Here is a 10,244-nt window from a genome sequence, read left to right as displayed (position 1 = left end):
CTAGAGAAAGCCCACGCACAGCAACGAAGACCCAACAGAGCCAAAAATAAATTTATATATAAAAAAATTAAAAAGCCTGCATAGGTCAAATAATTTCCTCAGAAGGAAAACAATCAAAAGATCTTGTTGCTTCATTTCCAAACTCTCAGAGTTGAAGTGAGGTGGCCTGGGTTCCTCTGGCTTGTTCCTATCTAGAGGAACTATCTTAATAAGCTCTGGAGAAGCCCCCAAAACTTCAGCTAATCACTTCCCTCCAGTAGCCCCTTGAGTCAGGGCTGTTACCCCTGCTGTGCTTTAGAATCACCAGAGGACCTTAAAAAAAATACCACTGTCTGTGCTCCATCCCCAGATATTCTGAATTAATTAGTCTGGAGTGAGGACTGAGGACAAGCTTTTGTTTTTCTTTATTTTTAAGTTTTAGATAATTCTCATTGCGGTCAGGGTTCAGAGCCCATGCCCTAAAACCAGAGAAACCAATGACTCCCAGGAACGATCAGAAGATGTGTCTAAATATGGCTCTGCTGAAGGCCCTTTAGCGGCTTCCTGGTGCCACAGCTTTCCAATGAACTAGATTACGAGAAGGGCTTTTCCTGATGGGATATAAAGCCAATTCACGAGTAGTTTTTGTAATTAGAGTTTATTTTGTGGTGCAGATAAACAAAAAGAGCACAAGAATAGTATGATAGAAACCACACTGGAGGCTTCCATTAGCTGGTGACTAGCTCCTTCCAGAGTTATTGCTGGATAACTCTGGTGTTCCCAAGGCACAGTCCACCACAGCTCCTCTAAGGGCCAGTAGGTCATGTCAGTGGTGTCTCTGGGTTATTAAAAGATCTAAGGAGAAAGTTCAGGCCATTCTAAACTTTGAAAGTTTACTAAGAAGTGAAAAGCATGTTTTATCCATGGAACTGGATTAAGCCTGAGTGCTTGAGTCAGGAATGACAAATAGCAACTGGCACAAAACCTATTAATTTCATTCCCAGAGTTCCAGGGAAAGATAGTAAATACTTTTGCCCAGTAAAACAATAGTAATACATTTTAAAGGGAATTTTTTTTTAAGGTATAAACTCACAAGGACAGGAAGAATGGGAGAAGAGACAATAGCATCACAGTTTTGGAAGCTGGAAAGCAGGGGGCAAGGGATTTAGCAGAACAGAGAAACCTAAAGGTAATAACATTGAAGGTCACCCAACCAACTGGCCCAGCCAGATCAACTACAGAGAATTTCAGTCAGTAAGGTCCATGTTTGCACTCAAAGCTTCAAATCAGACTTTCCATCTACCCACATGCTCAAACAAGAGTATTATAAGATTGGGACATGATAAGAATGCCTACTTTCACCACTTCTATTCAATATTATACTGGAAGTTCTAGCCAGAGTAATTAGGTAAGAAAAAGAAATATACGGCATTCAAACTGTAAAGGAAGAGATAAAATTATCTGTGTTTGCAGATGACATGACCATATATATAGAAAATTCTAAAGAAACCACACACACACACACACACACACAACCATTAGCGCTAATAAATGAATGCAGCAAAGTTACAAGATATATTTCTGTACACTAGCAATGAACAATTCAACAATGAAATTAAGAAAATAATTCCATTTGCAATAAAATCAGAAAGAATAAAATACTTAGGAACATATTTAACCAGGGAAATATAAGAATTGTACACTGAAAACTAAAAAAAAAAAAAAAATTGCTGAAAGAAACTAAAGAACTAAATAAGTAGAAGGACACCATATGATTATGACTTGGAAAAAAATATTGTTAACATGCCAATACTACCCAAAGTGATCTACAGATTCAATATCAAAATCTCAGCAGCGTTTTTTGCAAAAATGCATAAGCTGACCCTAAAATTCATATGGAATTGTAAGAGACCCTGAATAGCCAAAGCAATCTTGAAAAAGAAAACAAAAACTTTGAGGACTCACACTTTCTGATTCTAAAACTTTCTACAAAGCTACGATAATCAAGGTGGTGTAGTAGTGGCATACCAACAGACATATAGATCAACGGAATAAAATCAAAGTCCAGAAGTAAATCCATACAGCTAAGGTCAATTGAGTCTCAACAAGTGTGCCTGATTCCCAACAGTGGGAAAAAAATAATCACTTCAACAAATGGTGCTAGGCCAACTGGATATACACACATAAAAGAAAAAAGTTAGATCCCTACCTCACATCATATTTTAAAAAGTAACTCAAAATGGGCTTCCCTGGTGGCGCAGTGGTTACAAATCCGCCTGCCAATGCAGGGGACACGGGTTCGAGCCCTGGTCTGGGAAGATCCCACATGCCACAAAGCAACTAAGCCTGTGCACTGCAAATACTGAGCCTGCGCTCTATAGCCCGTGAGCCACAACTACTGAGCCCACGTGCCTTGGAGCTCGTGCTCTGCAACAAGAGAAGCCACCGCAATGAGAAAGTCACACACTGCAACGAAGAGTAGCCCCCGCTCGCTGCAACGAAAGCCTGCGCACAGCAACGAAGACCCAACGCAGCCAAAAATAAATAAATTAATTAATTTTAAAAAAAGTAACTCAGAATGAATCAAAGATTTAAATGTAACTGCTAAAAGTATAAAATTCTTAGAAGAAAACAGGAAAATCTGCATGACCATGGATTAGGCAATGGTTTCTTAGATATGACACCAAAAGCATAAGCTACAAAATAAAAAATAGATAAATTAGACTTTGTCAAATTTTAAAACATCTCTGTATTAAAAAAATACTATCAAGAAAGTGAAAAGGCAACCTACAGAATGGGAGAAAATATTTGCAAATCACGTATCTGGTAAGGGTCCAGTATCCATAATAATTAATAAAGTCACAACTCAACAACAAAAAAGCAAACAATTCAATAATAAAAAAAAAGCAGACACCTGAGGATTAACAGACATCAGAAGAAAGCTTCTAGTGTCAAAGATGTGGACCAGGACAAGCAAACAGGAAAAAGAATCTGTTGAAAACAGTGATGATGCAGGGAGAAGACAATCAGTAACTATGAAACAAGAACAGTATGCTACTAGGGAAAAAAGAAAACATTCAGAGAATGGTCTTGGAAATTAAAAATAAAAAACTCTATAGAAGGTTTGGAAAATGAACCAGAGTAACAAAACTGTCATTTAAGCCTAAGTTAGCCTGACCCCAAAGCCCACGAAAATAAAAGATAGATATCTTACATTTGTTAACATGATCTAACCTGAATTATAAACTTGTATTTCCCTGTGATGGATAATAGGATATTTTATATTGCTAGGTTTATTAGAGTCTGCTTGAGACCATAGTTATTTTGGAATCTAATAGATCATCTGTAGAACTAGAGGCAACCTACTGCTTTTATTTGTCCTGGAAATATAAAAATTAACAATAATTTCTTGTTTCAATCTCTTTATGGAGTCATCGTGTGCAAATTATGGGACACCATTCATACAACTTGCTACTGGCTAAGCTCTCACAATATATATAGGGTTTTGTTGTTTGTTTGTTTTTACTTGGAGAATCTCACTTTGGAAAAAATATGCAATGTTTTAGAATTATGGAATTTTGGAGCTAGGAGGAACCCTAGATGTCATCTAGGCTTGTTCGAATACGTGAAAAACTAAGCTAGCTAGTGACTAAATTGGGATTAGAATTTAAGTACGGTAGCTCTGAGTCCACTGCTGTCTCTGCTCTATAGAACTATTAGAAGTTAAAATAGCAATAGCACAAATGCCTGCATATAATTACTTCAAAATCAGGAAACAGTAACTGGGTCATCTGCCTCAACCACGGAATAAAATGAAAATGAGGACAGAAACACATAATTTGTTCTCCAAACTGTAGTGCTGATGGAAAAGAAAAAGCAAACCTTCTAACTTCACTTTTCCTTCACATAATCATCAACAAGTATTTATTGAATTATCACCAAATACATAACAATGAATAAAGCCACTGGAATATAAACTGAAGCACAAATAATTGCTGTGCATAAGCTGTCTGTACACTATTAAACATCATTTGTTGCAACATTCATTAATTTCAATAAATAACTAACTCAGGAGTGTTATATGTGTAGTTGAATTCCCCTCACAATTAAACCAATTAAACATTGTCTTTTTGCGTGGCAGTATTATCTTTTATAGTGAATAAACTGTGAGAAATCACAGGGAGAGGAAATGGAGCTGGGTCCAACCTATTGAAGTAAAAAAAATATTTTCTAACATTTAAAAAATGACCTCATTATTACAGATGTAGTATAGATGGAGTGAAAAAATTGAAATGCAGATAAGAAAAATCAAAACCAGAGACCATCACATTAGCTCATATTCGAAATCTTTATCTTTGTAATTATTAACTACATAATAAATTAGATTATATTTTACATACTGCTTTGTAACCTAATTCTTTTTTCAGTCAATGCTTTCTATATTTTCATTTTAGTAAATTTTATTTCAATATCCAGATCCCTGTCTTTTTTTTTTATTTAAATGATTTTATTTTATTTTTTTTAAACATCTTTATTGGAGTATAATTGCTTTACAATGTTGTGTTAGTTTCTGCTGTATAACAAAGTGAATCAGCTATATGTATTCATATAACCCCATGTCCCCTCCCTCTTGCATCTCCCTCCCACCCTCCCTATCCCACCCCTCTAGGTGGTCACAAAGCACCGAGCTGATCTCCTTGTGCTATGCAGCTGCTTCTGACCAGCTATCTATTTTACATTTGGTAGTGTATATATGTCCATGTCACTCTCTCACTTCGTCCCAGCTTACCCTTCCCCCTCCCTGTGTCCTCAAGTCCATTCTCTATGTCTGCGTCTTTATTCCTGTCCTGCCCCTAGGTTCATCAGAACCATTTTTTTTTAAAGATTCCGTATATATGTGTTAGCATACAGTATTTTTCTCTTTCTGACTTACTTCACTCTGGATGACAGACTCTAGGTCCATCCACCCTACTACAAATAGCTCAATTTCATTTCTTTTTATGGCTGAGTAATATTCCATTGTATATATGTGCCACATCTTCATTATCCATTCATCTGTCGGTGGACACTTAGGTTGCTTCCATGTCCTGGCTATTGTAAATAGTGCTACAATGAACATGTGGTACATGACTCTTTTTGAATTATGGTTTTCTCAGGGTATATGCCCAGTAGTGGGATTGCTGGGTCATATGGCAGTTCTGTCTTTAGTTTTTTAAGGAACCTCCATACTGTTCTCCATAGTGGCTGTATCAATTTACATTCCCACCAACAGTGCAAGAAGGTTCCCTTTTCTCCACAACCTCTCCAGCATTTATTGTTTGTAGATTTTTTGATGATGGCTATTCTGACCAGTATGAGGTGATACCTCATTTTAGTTTTGATTTGCATTTCTCCCATACACCATGATCAAGTGGGGTTTATCCCAGGAATGCAAGGATTCTTCAATATATGCAAATCAATCAATGTGATAAACCATATTAACAAATTGAAGGAGAAAAACCATATGATCATCTCAATAAATGCAGAAAAAGCTTTTGACAAAAGACAACCCTCAGAATGGGAGAAAATATTTGCAAATGAAGCAACTGACAAAGGATTAATCTGCAAAATATACAAACAGCTCATGCAGCTCAATATCAAAAAAACAAACAACCCAATCCAAAAATGGGCAGAAGACCTAAATAGACATTTCTCCAAAGAAGATATACAGATTGCCAACAAACACATGAAAGGATGCTCAACATCCTTAACTGTCTTTATCACTCATCTTGTTCAAGGAGATTCAGTCCAGGATTTCCATCCCATCTGGTTATTTTGCCCCTTAAGTCTCTTTTAATGTAGCCTAGTCTGCTGCAGTATTGCACTGACTTAATGAAGAGACTCGGCCAGGTTTCCCACCTCCTGGTTTTTGTCTGATTGCTTGCTTGTGTGTATTAGCTTGATCCTCTATCCCCGTATTTCCTACAAACTATAAATTAGATCGAAATATTTCATGTGTTCTAATTAAACATTTTTGGCTAGACTGTGTCATAGGTGATATTGGTACTTCCTTGCATTATATCAAAAGACATAATAATATCTGGTTGCCCAAAAGAGTAGTTATTAATTGCCTGCTGTGTGCCTAGTCCCTAGTAGAACATTAGCAAGTGCCCAGGGAGAAAACAAGAGACGTGTGTCCAACACAGTTTACCTGGTCTTCTTCCCTGTCTTTTCCTTTCAGCTTCTGGATCTTCTATGTTCTGCCTTTGTTGCTATTAAGTGGCTTGAGAATTTAGGTGGGTTTTCTAGTGAGGAGTGATTATTAGAAGACAGGATGAAATAATGCCCGGGGCTCTGATAAGACTCCATTTGGCTCCATTATCCCCTTTCCTGTGTGCACTGCATTGCAGCAATAACTTCCCTACTGGTCTCCCTGTCGCCGGCCTCACCCGCCCAGTGGGACATTTTTCATTCTTTGTCACTAGAGTCTCTGTTTAAAATATAACCTAATTGAATCACGTTAACTCTCTTGTTTCAAAGTCTCTGCAGGCTCTGTTCTACCTGCTACAGGATACAACGCAAACTCCCCAACATGTTATACGAGGCTTTAAAAGCCTGCCCCGTCCTTACCAGAGCATTCATTCCCCACCTTGCAACCACACACCCTTCACTGTGGCCATATTCCGCTTGCCACCATCCTCTGAACACACCATGTCTCTTCACAATCCTGCCTCAGATCATGATGATTTCTTCCATCTGCAGTGTCATCCCCCACTTCTGGCCTAGAAACCCCTAGTTAACTTTCCAGACCCAAAACAAATAGCCCATTGTGTAAACCATTCTTAACTCCCCTGCATGAGGTGTTCTCTGTTTTGAGCAGATATCACCCTTTGTTGCTATCTTACACCCTTAGTGTCACATGTTTAACTTGCCTGTTGAACCAGGAGGTTGAGGAAGCATCATACATAGTGGTCAAAATCTAACTTTCTTTCTTCCACTCTTCTTTTTCTTTAACTTTATATAATGGAATCTTCACGTATATAGAAGTAGAATAGTTGCCATCACTCAGCTTCAACAATTATCACCTTATGACCAAAACTGTTCATCTATGCCTGCACTCATTTCCTCCCCTCAACAGTATTATTCAGAAGCAAATACCAGACTTCATATCATTTCTTTTTTTAAAAAAATTGGGCTTCCCTGGTGGCGCAGTGGTTGAGAATCTGCCTGCCCATGCAGGGGACACGGGTTCGAGCCCTGGTCTGGGAGGATCCCACATGCCGCGGAGCAACTGGGCCCGTGAGCCACAACTACTGAGCCTGCGCGTCTGGAGCCTGTGCTCCGCAACAAGAGAGGCCGCGATAGTGAGAGGCCCGCGCACCGCGATGAAGAGTGGCCCCCACTTGCCACAACTAGAGAAAGCCCTCGCACAGAAACGAAGACCCAACACAGCCATAAATAAATAAATAAATAAATAAATTTACTTAATTTATTTATTTTTGGCTGCATTGCATCTTCGTTGCTACGTGCAGGCTTTCTCTAGTTGTGGCGAGCGGGGGCCACTCTTCGTTGTGGCGCGCGGGCTTCTCATTGCAGTGGCTTCTCTTGTTGCGGAGCACAGGCTCTAGGTGCGTGGGCTTCAGTAGTTGTGGCTCGCGGGCTTAGTTGCTCCATGGCACGTGGGATCTTCCCAGACCAGGGCTCGAACCCGTGTCCCCTGCATGGGCAGGCGGACTCTCAACCACTGCGCCACCAGGGAAGCCCCCAGACTTCATATCACTTCATCCATAAGTACCTCAGGATGTATCTCTAAACGACAAGAAATCTTTTAAAAAACATAATAATGATATTGATGCCACTCTTTAAAAAATTAACCATAATTTCTTGATAGTATCAATGTTCATACAAACGTTGTCGTTTTTTTATTCAGTGGAGTTCCTCTTCTCCGGGCACTAGCTGAAAATTCCAGTTGGCCTGTGATGCCTCTGCTCAGTCGTACAAAATAGATAGACTTATGCTCACTTTTCCTACAGTCAACTTAAATAGCAAATACAGTCTCATTTCAGAAATCGGAGTGTCCACTTTCTTGTAATAATCAAAACTCAGAGCCTCAACTAGGGTATATCCTACTGCACTAGGATGGAGAACTTAGATCTTCTTTCTGCTCTCTCTGTGCTCACTTCCTTCCCTACTACTGCCAGGGTTGGGGTCTGGGGGGGAGGTGAATTGGCCCCTTCCTTGCCATTTCCCTGCCCAGGAGGATGAGCTGCCCCTCTGGAGAGTCACTTGTGCCTCCATCCTCAGCCCCTTGGCCTCTGGGGCCCCCTCCAGCCTCTTCTGCTCTAGTCAGTCAGTCCTACTGGACAGGACAGAGGAAGTGCAGGACGATTCCAATGCCGGGCAGTCTCCCGACCCTACCACCAAAGCAGCAACCCCCTCTCTCAAACCCTGCTCTGTGGTCTGTTTGAAATGTCTCAGGCTTGAGTTCTGCATCTGTCAACTGGAAGAAACACATTCTGGCACACCTATATGATTATATTTGAAGTAAGTTCCTTGTGGACAGCATCCAGTTGGGTCATGTGTTTTACTGACTCCACCAAGCCCTCTGTTTCAATCGGTTTATTTAGACCATTTATGTTAACAGTATGTTAGGGCTTAAGTCTGCCATTTGGGTTTTTGTTTTCTGTTTATTCCCTCTGGAGAAATACATTTTTCTTTTTTTTTTTAAACATCTTTATTGGAGTATAATTGCTTTACAATGGTGTGTTAGTTTCTGCTTTATAACAAAGTGAATCAGCTATATATATACATATATACCCATATCCCCTCCCTCTTGCGTCTCCCTCCCACCCTCCCTATCCCACCCCTCTAGGTGGTCACAAAGCACCGAGCTGATCTCCCTGTGCTATGCGGCTGCTTCCCACTAGCTATCTATTTTACATTTGGTAGTGTATATATGTCCATGCCACTCTCTCACTTTGTCACAGCTTACCCTTCCCCCTCCCCATATCCTCAAGTCCATTCTCTAGTAGGTCTGTGTCTTTATTCCTGTCTTACCACTAGGTTCTTCATGACCTTTTTTTTTTTTTCCATTAGATTCCATATATATGTGTTAGCATACTGTATTTGTTTTTCTGAAAGCCCTCCAAGGTATCTGCTCAGAGTACCCCTCAAGCATGAGATTAAGAAGGTCGCATTCCAACTCTTTTCTCTCAGGGATTGGCCCTCTACCTTTCTTATAGCCTTGAATTAAGAAGTCTAGGACTTCATTATTTCTCATTTCCTGTGTAAATTCTGCATGGGGAGAGGTGAGTCTTACCATCAACTTTCTTTATTACACTGATATCTATTCACTGGTACCCCAGTTGAAGCTGAGACAGAGATACCCCACTTTATTATCCCACGACATTTATTTACATGTTTCCCTCCCCTTCTAGACTGCAAACAATATGTGGACAAGATCTGAATGCTGTTCATCTTTATGTATCCCCAGCAAGACTGCTAGATGCTTAATACATGCTGATGCCCTATTTACTAATACTTAGCCCAAAAGGATCAAATCTTTAAAAACAAAACCAAACTCTTTATTTTGAAATAATTCCAAACTTAGAGAAAAGCTGCAAGAATTGTGCAAAGGACTCCCAGATACCCTTTGCCCACATTCACCAATTGGATTTTGGTGAGGATTTTGCCACATGAATGTTACCATTTTCTCTCTCAGGGATCAGATCTTTTTTAAAACCTCTGTTCAAATTACTGCTGTAAAATTCATTTCCATTTAATGCTTTTATTAGCTGTCTTTTCTCTCTGAATGCACCAATTTTCATGTCTAATAGAAAGGGAAGAGATGAAGTAGAAAGGATAAGATGAACTTATTCTGTTCAGTAGCCATTGGGCTTTCATCCATTTAAAACTGTAAGATTTAGTTTGAGAAACCAAGAAAGGCATTTAAAATGTCTATGAATACGGTCAAGTTAGAAAAAAGTGGGGCCATCTTCTAGAATAGACTATTTTTTGTAGCAGAATTACTATAGAAAAGAACAATGTTGCATTACATATATAGCCCTTTCTGGGAGCATAATGATAATTCTGCATCTCCTATGTAAGGAATCAGCCAAGAAAGGTTGAGGAAAATCTATTATGTTATCAAAAAGAATTTTTCATACTGGTTCAAGGGACTAATAACATTTAGGAAGAACCTGGCTTGTCATTGGTTGTAGAGGTGGGAGTGAGTTTTAGGGAGAATAGACATCAAAGGTGCATCTTCATGTCCCATGGGACACTTG

Source organism: Balaenoptera ricei, chromosome 13 (genome assembly GCF_028023285.1).
Source record: "Balaenoptera ricei isolate mBalRic1 chromosome 13, mBalRic1.hap2, whole genome shotgun sequence".
NCBI classification, from domain to species: Eukaryota; Metazoa; Chordata; class Mammalia; order Artiodactyla; family Balaenopteridae; genus Balaenoptera; species Balaenoptera ricei.
The sequence above is the reverse complement of the archived record's forward strand: the minus strand, read 5'-3'. Positions refer to the sequence as shown.